The 13,927-nt window shown below is 37.2% G+C and overlaps 1 long non-coding RNA gene across 1 annotated transcript in view; it reads left to right on the top strand.

The window, feature by feature from the left end:
• The window catches only part of LOC136836318 (uncharacterized), a 185,949-nt gene that overhangs the window by 14,041 nt on the left and 157,981 nt on the right, over positions 1–13,927 (top strand). The window contains exon 2 of the long non-coding RNA XR_010852371.1: positions 1–5. This exon is cut by the window's left edge and continues 17 nt beyond it. This is a non-coding gene — a long non-coding RNA (uncharacterized lncRNA). The remainder of the gene's footprint in view (positions 6–13,927) is intronic.

Below are 13,927 nucleotides of genomic sequence, written 5' to 3'. Positions count from 1 at the left end.
GCATGGTGAGTACAGGAATGTTTTATTTTACTACTACAGTTAATAGCGTAGACTAGTTTATTTTGTCATTTTATTAATACGTCATAGTTATTCAGGTCGCCATAGGAAATTTGATGTATTTGAAGTTGGTAATACTCTTCAAGCAAGGTTTAATTTATAAAAGTTTTTAATGGGTCCTCGTATTTTGTTTCTCGCGTATAAAGGGCGAAGGGCGGGGTCTTTGGTGGCTAACTGTTATACGTTGTTAAGTATACCTTAGTTTAACCAGACCACTGAGCTGATTAACAGCTCTCCTAGGGCTGGCCCGAAGGATTAGACTTATTTTACGTGGCTAAGAACCAATTGGTTACTTAGCAACGGGACCTACAGCTTATTATGGAATTCGAACCACATTATAGCGAGAAGTGAATTTCTATCACCAGAAATAAATTCCTCTAACTTCATCAGCCGGCCGGGGAGTTGAATTCTGGCCCATCGAGTGACAGTCCGGAGCTCTACCGACTCACCCAACGAAGAGCCTACTGTTACGTTGTATGATGTGGGAAATGTAAAAGGGACAGGTTCCCCAGTCCTGTGAGACCAGAGAATTTGGCTCTTTTTACTGGGAAGAATTAAGGACCTTGTAATCAGCCAGGTTAGACAACCCTTTTCAATTTTCTTCTCAATTCGTCGTCACGCTTAATGAAGTCTGAGAATCATAATTCAAACCTCAGTGGCCTGATCAAAGGATCATGTAATCAGTCTGTCAGTCAAGATTCCGCTTTTCTTTCATTTGGTTTTCCTTGTGTGTTTTTTTAGACAGACTTCATAAATTTCATAAGATGAATTGGTCGTTCCTGCAGTCCCAGTATATGAATTTCAACTCTTTTACATTAATCATCTCTGTATTGTAAGTATTTTTCGTAGTCAGCATAAAGCATTTGCAATACTTAGAATTACAGTCCCCTTGAGACTGTATTCAAATCTGTATTCAGTACTGAGGGAAAAAGGTTACATAACATAGATCTTGTGATTTTTTTTTCACTGGCATCGTAAATGCATCAGTAAATAAATTAAACGAACAGGTATATTAAAAAAAAGAAAACGAAAAATTGCTTTAGCAGTATCCTTTTTTTTTTTTTTTTTAAATTTGTAGTGTCATGATTCGTCGTTTTCACAAAAACCAAAATGAAGTGAGACGCCCGTAAATATCGGAACATCCCCGTGGGGGGCGGGGGGAGGTTTAGTGCCGTCAGTGCACCTCATGCGGTGCTCTGTAGGCATTGCTTGAGGTTCTTTGCAGCGTGCCTTCGGCCCCTAGCTGCAACCCCTTTCTTTCCTCTTACTGTACCTCCTTTCATATTCTCTTTCTTCCATCTTACTTTCCACCCTCTCCTAACGACTGACTCATAGTGCAACTGCGAGGTTTTCCTCCTGTTACACCTTTCAAACTTTTACTGTCAGTTTCCGTTTCAGAGCTGAATGACCTCATTGGTCCCAGTGCTGGCCTTTGGCCTAAATTCTGTATTCAATTCAGTTCGGTATCGCAACATTTCAGATAAAGAATATAAAAAACGCTCCTTCCGATATATATACATAAATATTTACAAGTCCTTTTCTAGGATACTTTAGATATAGAAGATATTTAAGATATATCATGAGTGTTTTTCCAGTATATTTTGGGTTCCATGTGGAAAACTATCCTTCCAATACATTTTACATAAGAGTATTTTTATACATTGTTTTGTTGGAGTAGTTTACTGCTGGTCATCTTCGTATTTATGCAAATCATTGATATTTTCTTTAGCATTACCACACTCGTGGATGAAACACACCGGTATCTTGTGTAGGATTACTTTTAGGCTTAATTATCACGTTAACCATAAGCTTACACGATATTTTTTCTTCACTTTTACGACGAACTTAGGCGAGAAAAAATGTTTACGTTAACGATTTGCATGATACCTTATTTCTGAAGTTTTGAGAAATGTTTGTTGTTGGAAATTAGGACTTGTGTGCGCACATGTACCATAGTTTAAAGTTATGCTATGGAACTAAACCAGGTGATTTAGTTGTCAGTTAGAAAGGGATTTATGTATGTATGTATGGATGTATGTATGTATATATACATATATGCATTTATGCACAAACACACACACACACACATATACATATATATATATATATATATATTGTAGAATCTACTGGTCACTTTTTACAAGATACATATGTAATTGTAATAGCCACAATTCGAGAAGTTAAGAGGGCATTGTGGCTATTACAATTGCATATATATAATTATGTATATGTATATATAAGAATATATAATGTACATATACCTATGTATATTTGGTGGATATTTTTTCTGGGTGTCTACTGATATTCCGCATTCTTAAGCCTTGCAGTTTTTCTTGTTGTTGATTGTATATAATTTTTCAAGTTTGAAAAGATCATTTAAAGGTTTACGCCTTAGGTACACCTGTAGTCTTTTGTCAGTGCATACAATATATCTAATACAATACAGAAAAGATATCTGCTTGTTTTTATTGGTGTAGCTGTCGAAACATATCACATGGGTGGAGTAATTTCCCTAAGTAAAATGTTCTATTTCCAACCATAAAATAAGGTGTCCTGACCCCTTTCCCATCATATTGTCTGCTCAAATTCGCTACATTTGTCCGGGATGGTTATATGGCATTTATGGGCCTTTGTATCCCAGTTGGAATGTGAAAGTATCACTTATGCAACTTTTTCCCCCCTCCTTCGTGTCACTCCCCGTCTGGCGGGTCCTGGACCTGTAGCCCTGATGTAACTGTAATTTGACCACATAGCAAACCGAAAGAAATTAAGGCTGGGGGAAGTCTGTCATTTTTATTCTAATGCAAGCACGATAAGGCCCCTTATTTCCTCTCCCCTCCCGTGTTATTATGCCTATTTTTGTCACTTAACATTCGTTCGTCTTGCTTGATGAGCAAATATGAGAGTGATTACACCCACTGTCCATCTCAGGCGAGGATCCGCATAAACCACCCCTCCATTAGGACAATGGCGCAAGGACGCTGAAATACTGTTCCTCAACACGCGAGCTACTCGTCGCTTCGCCATGTTTGTTGACACAGCGCCCTCGCAGTCTTTTGCTCTTCGCCATTACCTCCATTGATCCTCGCCACGTAAAAAACTGTTCTTGTTCGTCTGCACGCGGCCGACCGCCCAAGAACGGCACGCAGGAGGAGCTACTCAAAAGTCAGGTCAACCTGGAAGGGGCTAAAATCATAGAGGCGCGACATGCAATCGTTCGTGTCCCTGTGTCAACACAGACTGTAGGTGCAGGGTGATGGGAGAGGCTTCTAAAAGGTCTCCGCGTTGAGCCATCTTCAAGGGGAGGTTAGGGGGATAATGACACGTCATTTTGTCCGTACGTAAGTCGTTGCCAACATGTAAATCAAGGCGAAGGAGGGGAGATTCCTGTAATTTTTCTCGGAAGTGGTATTAGCCATGGTATCATTCAATTAATGCAAGGGTCTTAGCTTATCATTTATTGCGTATGGTAAGAGGGAAAGATCTCTGCACCCTAATAGCAGTAATGGAAAATAAATAGGGGTTGGAATATTTTTTGACGGGATTTGCAGGAAATCGTATCTGATCTAAGTTATAGGAAATATTTATTACGTTAAAATTTATATTCATGGATAAAAATGAAAGCTCTCTTGGCAATTTCCTCGAAATTTAATAGACAATAAAATGTAGTTGGAGTCAAATTGGATAGAAGAATGTTATTCTACTTTTTTTTCCTTTTTACTGGTCTTACACGAGATTTCAGGCAGTTGGACCATATTTGGACATCTAGCTTGGTATGTTTACTGTTATTTGTACTTGTTTGTGATCTAAAGCCTGATTTTCGTTTCTCGTTTTTCCAATATTTTGATTAGTTTTGAAGGAATTTTGCATAATTTTCCTTTGCATTTGTGCATCCCATAATATAGAGTAGGTAACAGATGCAAGGATGTATTTAACAAAGGCTTGAACTGTCCAGAATTACAGCTACGATTTAAGTAATGCCCGTAATATATATGATTGTGTATTGAAGAGAGTAATGGTCACAAATAAACATCGCTATAAAAACAAGAGGAAGAACGTAGTTTAAAAGATCAGAAACGAAGATAAATGAAATAAATGTATGAAAAATTAGGATGACTCAAAGAAAGCCCGGAGATGAAGGAAAAACAAAACAACGGGAAAACTAAAAGATCCGTCTGGTGACTGACCTAAAACCTAGATCATCGGTCTTAAACTTCGTCTTTTTAAAAGCTGTTAGTTTACTCTTCAGTATTACCTGACCTAGAATGCTGTAATGGATGGTTGTAAGGTGACCGACTGTCCTATATGTATCCCCGTAGTGGGGTTAGTGCCGTCAGTGCACCTCATGCGGTGCACTGTAGTCATTACTTTAGGTTCTTCGTAGCGTGCCTTCGGCCCCTATAGCTGCAACTCCTTTCGTTCCTTTTACTGTACCAACTTTCATTTTCTCTTTCTGCCATCTTACTTTCCAGTCTCTCCCAACAATTGATTCATAGTGCAACTGCGAGGTTTTCCTCCTGTTACACCTTTTAAATGTTTCTACTGTCAATTTCAGTTCAGACCTTTTACTGTTAATTTCCATTTCAGCGCTGAATGACCTCTTAGGTCCCACTGCTTGGCCTTTGGCCTAAATTCTGTATTCAATCTATCTACCAGTCTGAACAAAAACCCTTAAGCAGCAGAGGGTATCCTTTTTTTGGATACAATTGTTGTTTGAGAGAGAGGTGAAAAAATATTAAGAAGTTTTCTATATTAATATAATTTATAATGGAAGACAACGAACGGTTTCTTATAATGCCGGCTTTCGGATTGATATTTTATAGCAGCGAAATAATGTGCCCGTCAGAGAGAGAGAGAGAGAGAGAGAGAGAGAGAGAGAGAGTCGTAAAAAATCAAAATGATTAATTGACAAATGAAATATTCTATCTCTAGTCTTGGAGAGAGAGAGAGAGAGAGAGAGAGAGAGAGAGAGAGAGAGAGAGAGAGAGAGAGAGAGAATAATCAAGTTCACTAAAAAAAACTACAATCTACAAAAAAAAATGAAAAATAGGTTTAAAAAACAATAAATCTGAGAAGGAATTTGACTCGATAACACGAAGAATGCGAACTATGTCCTTTTAAAAAAGTTGGCGACCTTAGTCCTCCCCGACCGAGAGTCAATTACAGTACATGTGTGTTTAAAAGCCCCGTGTGTCCGAGTAGCTATTCCGAAAGCCGTTAAAGAGCTGTAGAATTCCATCTGAAAGCTGGATGTTCGGATATTTACGTTTTGTTCTCCTTCATCGAGGCCCAAGATGTATTTATTTGTGTTATTTACAGTTTGCTCTTATTATTATTATTATTATTATTATTATTATTATTATTATTATTATTATTATTATTAACCTGGGCTTCTGAAAAACTTCCAGAATTGTTTGTTAAGCTGCTGCGCGTATTTCAATTAAACGTTTACAAAAGCGCTCTCTCTCTCTCTCTCTCTCTCTCTCTCTCTCTCTCTCTCTGACGGGGCACATTGTTTAGCTGCTATAAAATATCAATCCGAAAGCCGGCATTATAAGAAACCGCTCATTGTCTTCCATTGGATTAAACCAAAAATGGACTGTTCCCCAGTGCCTCCTTTTCCCCGTAACCCCTTCCCTGTTCTCCATTCCTCCCCCCCCCCTCACTCTCCCTCCCTCACATCCTACTATGGCCTAAGGACCAAGTGTTTCGGAAGGGGTCGTATTTTAAGCACTCCCTTAGGTATCGTGCCTCTTCGTGATGTGGTACTTACAAGAGAGGTTTTAATGTATATCGATCTTTCTTCATCCCCTGAAGATTAATTTGTATTTTTTTCCCACCTTTTATTACAATGAAATTCAACGAGATGAATAATTACGGCGCGTATAGTGTGTGTATCATCGGGCCCATTGCTGGTCGAGTTTTGAAGATGGATTTTAGGGGCGAGGCTCAAAAAAAAAAAAAAAAAAAGGCCTAAGATCGGACAGTATAAAAGAAAGGTTGAATAAAGACGACATAAAACATGCAAATAGAAATGATGATAATAAGAAAGATAACGAGGAGTAATGTAAAAATAAGTGATATTTTTAATCTTCTCTTAATTCGGGGTTATTTATTTCAATTTTTAGTTTTCTGATTAGAAAACTATTGTGCCGGCTTTGTCTGTCCATCCGCACTTTTTTCTGTCCGCACTCTTACTGACCGCCCTCAGATCTTAAAGACTAGTGAGGCTAGAGGGCTGCAAAATGGTATGTAGATCATCCACCCTCCAATCATCAAACATACCAAATTGCAGCCCTCTAGCCTCTGTTGTTTTTATTTTATTTAAGGTTAAAATTAGCCATAATCGTGCGTCTGGCAACGATATAGGCCAGGCCACCATCGGACCGTGGTTAAAGTTTCATGGGACGCGGCCCATACAGCATTATACCGAGGCCACCGAAAGATAGATCTAGTTTCGGTGGCCTTGATTATCCGATGTACAGAAAACTCGATTGTTATTTATTCTCCATGTTACTTCACTGGTCATTTTCGTTTGTTCACAGCATTTGTTTATTTAGGAGGGATCGCAAATTGATACTGCTGTACCAGATTATCTTGCTTAGCCTATGGTTGTGATCCCTTGGGATGATCTAATATTTTAAAATGATGGTGATGATTATGATGTTGATTGAAATTTTAAACTGTCGGAATTTTATGGCAGCGAAATCTTTGGGAAGGTGGTTAGTGGATTCAAGCTACATTTTTCGTTGTTATTTGTGTTGAATATTCATATGTAATTATTTTGATGAGGTCATTCCTCTCAGGAATAAAAGTAGATGTAGTGTAATTTTCTTCAAAATTTATATATTAATCAGTTTATTTACTTTGGTTTAGTATTCAGTAACAGTCGTATCGCAGTCTTTGCTCTTTTTCATTACTATTTTCCTAATGGACACACTATACTGGCTTCTGAAAATTACATGCACATTATGAATTATAATAATTATGAAAAGGATTGCTGCTACACCTACGTGCATTCAGTTTCCTTATCAGAGGTCAATCAGATTTCCAAAAATACTCAAAACTTACACGGGAACTTGAGACTTGAGTCATTTTTTATGTATGCATATTTCCAGTTGAAAAGCTTTAGTTGTGTCACTTCGGGGCTGGAGCGAAACTTTTTCCTAGGGTAAGATAATGTTGTGGGGGAGGGGGCGGGGTTGTGTGCTTTTCGTTTTAAAGAATTTTCCCAAACTGAATGATTATACCACAGCGTCAACAGGGGAAGATTATGCCATCTCCTGCATCGTCCATAGGTGGAATGAACCGCTATTTAGCCATAGTCTAGTGGTCGAGTTCAGCGGGCTTTGGGTGGCGGCCACCTCTTCCAGGCACAACCATACGTAAACAAAGGTATATAATTTGTATCTTGATATTTTATTGTATCAATTAGGTAATCGCAAGTGAACGAGAATTATCCATTTCTCTACTAAATAAAAATACCGGTGTTTGTCAATCACACACCACGTCAACACTTGGCATTCTCATAACTTTGGTACTTGTGTTCATGTCCAGAAGACACCCCAGTTATCTGAAGAGGCTGTGCTTCATAGTGAGAACCATGAGCTAGCTAAGGGTTCGTTTTACTTCATATTCTAAGGTGGAAATCAATTGTCACCATATTTGATCTCTTTAATAACCCCCCACCCCGGAAAACTGTAACACACGTGGACGTAAACAGCAACCCATAAAACGAGGTCTAGAGCTGTTTTCACGGATTATGAATGATAGGAAAGTCCCTGTTATTACTGGAATTAAGAGAAACATGAGGTGTGGTGCTTTCTTCTCGTACGTAGTTTTCTGGTAATTTGTGTGTCCCTTGAGCTTATTTTTAAAAAAAGTATTCCATTATGCTGTGTATGTTACTTAACTTCTGTTGTGGAAATACAGTTTTCTTAATGTATTTCTTTTGTATGTTATTCCTTTTAATGCTCCGTCCATCATATTCGTTCCTTAATCTATTTGAGGACATGTTACGCTTGGAAACTATTGTTATTATTATTGTTATTTATACTACTACTACTACTGCTGCTGCTGTATTGTTATTTATACTACTACTACTACAGCAGCTGCTGCTGTTTATACTACTACTACTGCTGGTGCTGCTGTTTATACTACTACTACTACTACTACTGCTGCTGCTGTTTATACTACTACTACTTACTACTACTACTGCTGCTGTTTATACTACTACTACTACTACTACTACTACTACTACTACTGCTGCTGCTGCTGTTTATACTACTACTATTACTATTGCTGTTGCTGCTGTTTATACTACTACTACTACTGCTGCTGCTGCTGCTACTGTTTATACTACTACTACTACTACTACTGCTGCTGCTGCTGCTGCTGGTACTCTGAGCCTTTTTGTTCTAAGGCTAGAAGGCCACGTTGTATTCCGTAATTAATTCCTCTTTGGTATCCTTTAAACTTGAGATATCTTAATTCACTGTCAGTTGGTTTAGCTTTAAAATATAAACTAATGCGTATAGAAGTTATGAAATAGGTATTTACTATCCTGTTTGTCCCTTAAGTTCTTCTCCCATTCTATTTCTCTCTGTATATCGAATTAAATTGAGTACATTTGTATATTTTTCGAGAGAGAGAGAGAGAGAGAGAGAGAGAGAGAGAGAGAGAGAGATTTAGTATCTTATACTAATGAACTTCACAAAAACGTTGGTCACAGACAGACAGACAGACAGACAGAATGCCCTATTCTGGCGTATATATGGTAGATGCGAGTGTGAGCTTGCCTTACTACCTCGGAAACTCGTATTGATATAAAAAAAAAAAGACCCCGAAGAGACGTTAATTCCCAAAGTCCCATTCCCATTAAGAATTGTATGGAGGCTTTGGCAAGTTTTGAAATTATTCATTGTCTCGCTTTGTTGTTACACCACATGTTGCAAGGAGTTTGAAATTTATTATGGCCCAGTGTGTGAGCTTGGGTTGTATTTTATTATAGCTTTTGTATTCGTTGTTATTAATATTTATTATTCCTTTAGTGATTGCTTTTTGCGGTTTTTTTTGATGCTGAATTACTTGGTTGGGGTGAGAATTCTCATTTTTTCCCATTTTATGGCGACCTGTTTTCTTTCTAATTTTATTTTCATTTTTGTATTGTTTATTTTGCCATGTCCGGTTTATTTTATGACAATTTCGTCTGTCAGTTAACTTAAATATATTGTGAATTTGTACAGTTTTATCTCTCTAGTCTCTCTCTCTCTCTCTCTCTCTCTCTCTCTCTCTCTCTCTCTCTCTCTCTCTCTCTATATATATATATATATATATATATATATATATATATATATATATATATATATATATATATATATATATATATATATATATATATATATATATATATATATATATATATACACGAGTATATATATATATATATATATATATATATATATATATATATACATACATACATACATACATATATACATACATACATACATACATACATACACTCGTTTGTGCTATGTTCAGTTTATGAGTTCCTTGTACATCCTGTATTGATTTTGTAATAATGATAATTGTTAAGTTTTGACTAGATGACGTGCGGGAGGTCATTTTCCCTTGTCTTGCAACCCATGTCTTCCATCGTATGTTTGTTTAAGGTAAACATTAATGTTCTACAGATCAATTAAACAATTAGGAAAAGTAACTGCAGCTAACAAAATTTTGACTGTTGAAATTTGGCATGTTCGATGACTTAAAGAGTTATGTCCACAACTTGTATTGGCCAGTACGTTGTAAAAATATTGAAGATATTGCTTGATCCGTTATCATAACACTCTAGTTAATCATTATATTCAAATTCAAATAGTATTTTCAAGCAGTGGTTCTTGGTTATTGTCAAATATTGGTGATTGTTGAATTATATTATATCTCAGCACAACAGACTTTAACAAGGTTATGTAAAATTTCAAACTGTTATCCAAAATGACAAGGTGGGAGCCAAGTTGCAACATCTTGTGACAAATCACAAGCTTACGCAACGCTGGAGTTTGGCTTTCATTGGTTGACTGTCACTTTCGCTTCACTGATGGTATCATAATCAGTCAAGTAACATACAGGGAACGTTGACGTGGTATAAGTCATGTAGCCATGAATAAACTTTCAACAGACGTGCAACAGACTGAGGGAATATAGCTTCACAGTAACTACGAGTCGTGAAAATACACTGAATGATTGGAGCTACTTCATTTCTGGAGAAAAACGGGAAATACAGCAGAAAGATCAAGGATCAAGGGAGAACTAATGCAGACTAACCTAACTTATTTTACTTATCTGGGGGTTTTCCCCCCTTCCTAGATCCCCATTATATGCATTTCGACGATGTGCAATAACCTTGGATGGCCAGCAGTGATTACGGAGGAGACTAAATGAATTTATATATACTGTTATCGTCGGGGCCCTTTTTTTTTTTTTATCTCTCATTACCGTGGTTTACCTCCTTCCCAACCACCCTCAATGAGGTTCGGCGCTCGCCCACGCCAGCAGGAGTCCAAATAACGCTTCTCGTCTTACGATAGTTTGCATAAGTACAGGGCGGGGGAACCCACCGACGGAGCCAATGAGGTAGGTGAAATATGGTTTCGAGAAGGGGAAGGAGGAGGGGGAGGAGGAAAGGAGGTGGGGAAAGAGAAGAAGGATATGGGTAAGAAATTGGTATATTACTTAAGGGTTATTAACGATGGGAGGGGCTGATCACGCTCCGCGGAAAGGAACTTCCCGTTTTCTTTAATGCTCTTTGATGCCTCTGGATAAGCGGCCCTATTTGAATTTTATAGGTTCGCTTGGAATTAGAAGATTGGTTGGTTAATATTTTTTATCGCTTTCTTGGATTGAACAGTATGTAACCACTGGGGAGGTTTTATAAGGCGAGTAAAGGGAATTGCATTTTTATAGTAGGAGGGATAGTAATATTTTGGTTCTTGGAGGTTAAAAGTAATTGGCTCCAGATTCTAATCTGATGCTAAGAAGTCGCGAGGGCTGTTTATTCTTCTTGTTCCTCCCCTCCACACTGACTCCCTGTATCCCTAATCAAGGGTAAAGCATTTCTGTAAAAAAAAAATTACCGCTGAAAAAAAAAAAGATAACCTCTGACAAAGAAAATATTAAAAAACAAATTCAACCTAACGGTTTGCGCATCTGCGTCCGCCTTAAAAAAAAAAAAAAAAAAAACAGTAAGTGTGCCTTTCTTCTTCGTTGGTAGAGGCCCCATAAAACGCTATGCTAAAATAAGTGAGGACGAAATATATCAAATGGTTTTAAGGCTGAGAGTGTTTAAGAGGTCGAGACCTCGGTAATTGTTGAGGTAGTAAAAATGATGGAGGTCGGAAGGAGTCGGAGGTTGGGTGGGAAGGTTGTTTCTTTTTGGGGGGGGGGAGAAGGGGTTGGAGGGAAAGGGGGGACCCTTTTGGTGTTAACGGATGGTCACGAGATGAAATATTATCGTATTGTTTGATATATAGGTATGGAAGGTATTTAGGACTATTTGTGTCGATGTAGGCCAACGTTAGATCCCCCCCATATGTGTCTGTGAAGGACTTTATAAAGCTAAGGTGTATAAAGTTTTTCATTAATATTTGATAATGATAATCAGGGAAAGCATTGAAATAATGAAGAATTCGGTAACTTCCGTATTGATACTATTCTTAACAGTTAGGGCTATCGAGGAAAGAGGAATATTGCACGTAGGAAACTACCCATGTTTCTATTTCTGCACAATATACAGCATAAAAGTAATATAAGCAAAATATTTAGCAGCAAAATCCCTGATCTAGTGGACTAGAGAGTACAAATTTTCTGCGGTTTTTGCTTTTGCAAAGTGACGTGGTTGGAGTTTTGCAACTCTAGACCCCCAATCGTTGTCCTATTGTGCTTCAAGTTCTGCTGTTCTCATTTCTAAATAGTTGAGGTTATCCAAGGCCAGAGTCCTCGGAAAGACTAAGAATAAATATAACAACAGGGTGCGCGTTGATATAGTCTAATAAAATGATTGTACATTTTCTTTTCGTTTCCTGCATTTATGCTAAGTCGTCGTCATTATTCATTATTTTTTTCTGTGTTTGCATGCAGTAACGGATTCCACGCTCGTTATACTACATATAGATATATATATATATATATATATATATATATATATATATATATATATATATATATATATATATATATATATATATATATATATATATATATATATATATATATATATATATATATATAATGTATGTATGTATGCATATACTGTATATATATGTATATGTGTATGTATATATATATGCATATATATATATAAAATATATATATATATATATATATATATATATATATATATATATATATATATATATATATATATATATATATAATCAATATAATATATTGTATATATGTATTGTAATGGTCACAGAAAATGAATTTTCTTATTCTCCCCGTATTTTCGAACCTCCTTTTAACTGAATTCAGATCCGAAATAGAGAATGAATGAATGAAGAAAATTTCTTATCACGATGGAATATATATATGTAGACCTGGAAGAACGAATTCAAGGCTTAAACCACCGTGCTTTCAAGAGGGATTAAGATTTAGTTCAGTTCCTACGTCCCAGTATCTGTCGAATTCCGATGCGTCTGGAGAGTTGGTTAATTAGAGAAGAGCGGAACGGCAGCTGATTCAATTAGTGGAATTTAATGTTTGATTTTAATATCTGAATCAAACTTAAATGTCTAGCTTAGAGGGTAGAAGAATATTCGCCCGCCTTAAAGACAGTCACCGATATTTATATGTGCGCATGCTCACAAATAATTCCTAGTGTTAAACTTTTCACGCATAAAAGTTGAATTTTCCTCATGTATACGTAAACGTCAGTTTGTGTATGATCGTAATGCATGTATGCAGGTGTTTATACCAGCAGGAAGCATAATGGCTATCTTGCATTTGAAAGTATGCTGTGGCTTGATAAATATATTACGTAAGTTAAAATATTTTCGAAACGAAAAAGAGAGAGAATTTGCAAGAACTCGTTAGTGTGTATGATATGAGGAGAGAGAGAGAGAGAGAGAGAGAGAGAGAGAGAGAGAGAGAGAGAGAGAGAGAGAGAGAGAGAGAGACTCTGGTCACTTCAACCCTTTTTAACACCAGGTGAAGTATAGAGAAGAGATTATGGACGGCGGGGAAACGAATGAACCGACATAAATCACAATTTATCTCGGTCGAACAGAAAGATGGAGACGTTAAGTAGTTCTCCTCCTTTCTTCTGGGTTGTCATGCAAATGAAGGTGCGAAATTAGTCAGGAGCGCTCCAGGTATTCCTCGGGCGCGAGGAAGGGAGGAGAAAGCGGTGAGAAAAATGGAGCCCCCTTCTAAATGAGGCGTTGGGTGTCGTGCTGCTGCAAGAGATAACAGCGGATGCTTTTTAACTTTTCTTATCATTTATGCATTCTTTTGTTTGTAATGGATGGAGGCAAGGGGAACCATTCAGTCTGGTGAAAATAAGTAAAAAGTGGAAGATTTCACCTCAGTGTTTTTGGTGGAATTATGACTTAAAAATCAGACTTTTAGGAGTATTAGAAGTTTCATGCTGAAAAAGACAGATTCTGATATTTTGACAACGGCCTCGGGAGGCATTGTAAAGTCAGAGGAATTAGTGGACCAACAACACTATTTTTCCTTTCTCCAAAGGGAGTCGTGCTATCAGTGCACCTTACATGGTGTACCGTATGCATTACTGGCAGGCGTTTGCACCGTCCTACTTTTTAGCCTTTTACTTTACCTCCACTCCTTTTTCATTCTTCAATCTCGC

The sequence above is a fragment of the Macrobrachium rosenbergii genome, chromosome 56 (genome assembly GCF_040412425.1).
Source record: "Macrobrachium rosenbergii isolate ZJJX-2024 chromosome 56, ASM4041242v1, whole genome shotgun sequence".
Lineage (NCBI taxonomy): Eukaryota > Metazoa > Arthropoda > Malacostraca > Decapoda > Palaemonidae > Macrobrachium > Macrobrachium rosenbergii.
Note: the sequence above shows the minus strand (reverse complement) of the source record. Positions and strands in the feature narration are given on the sequence as shown.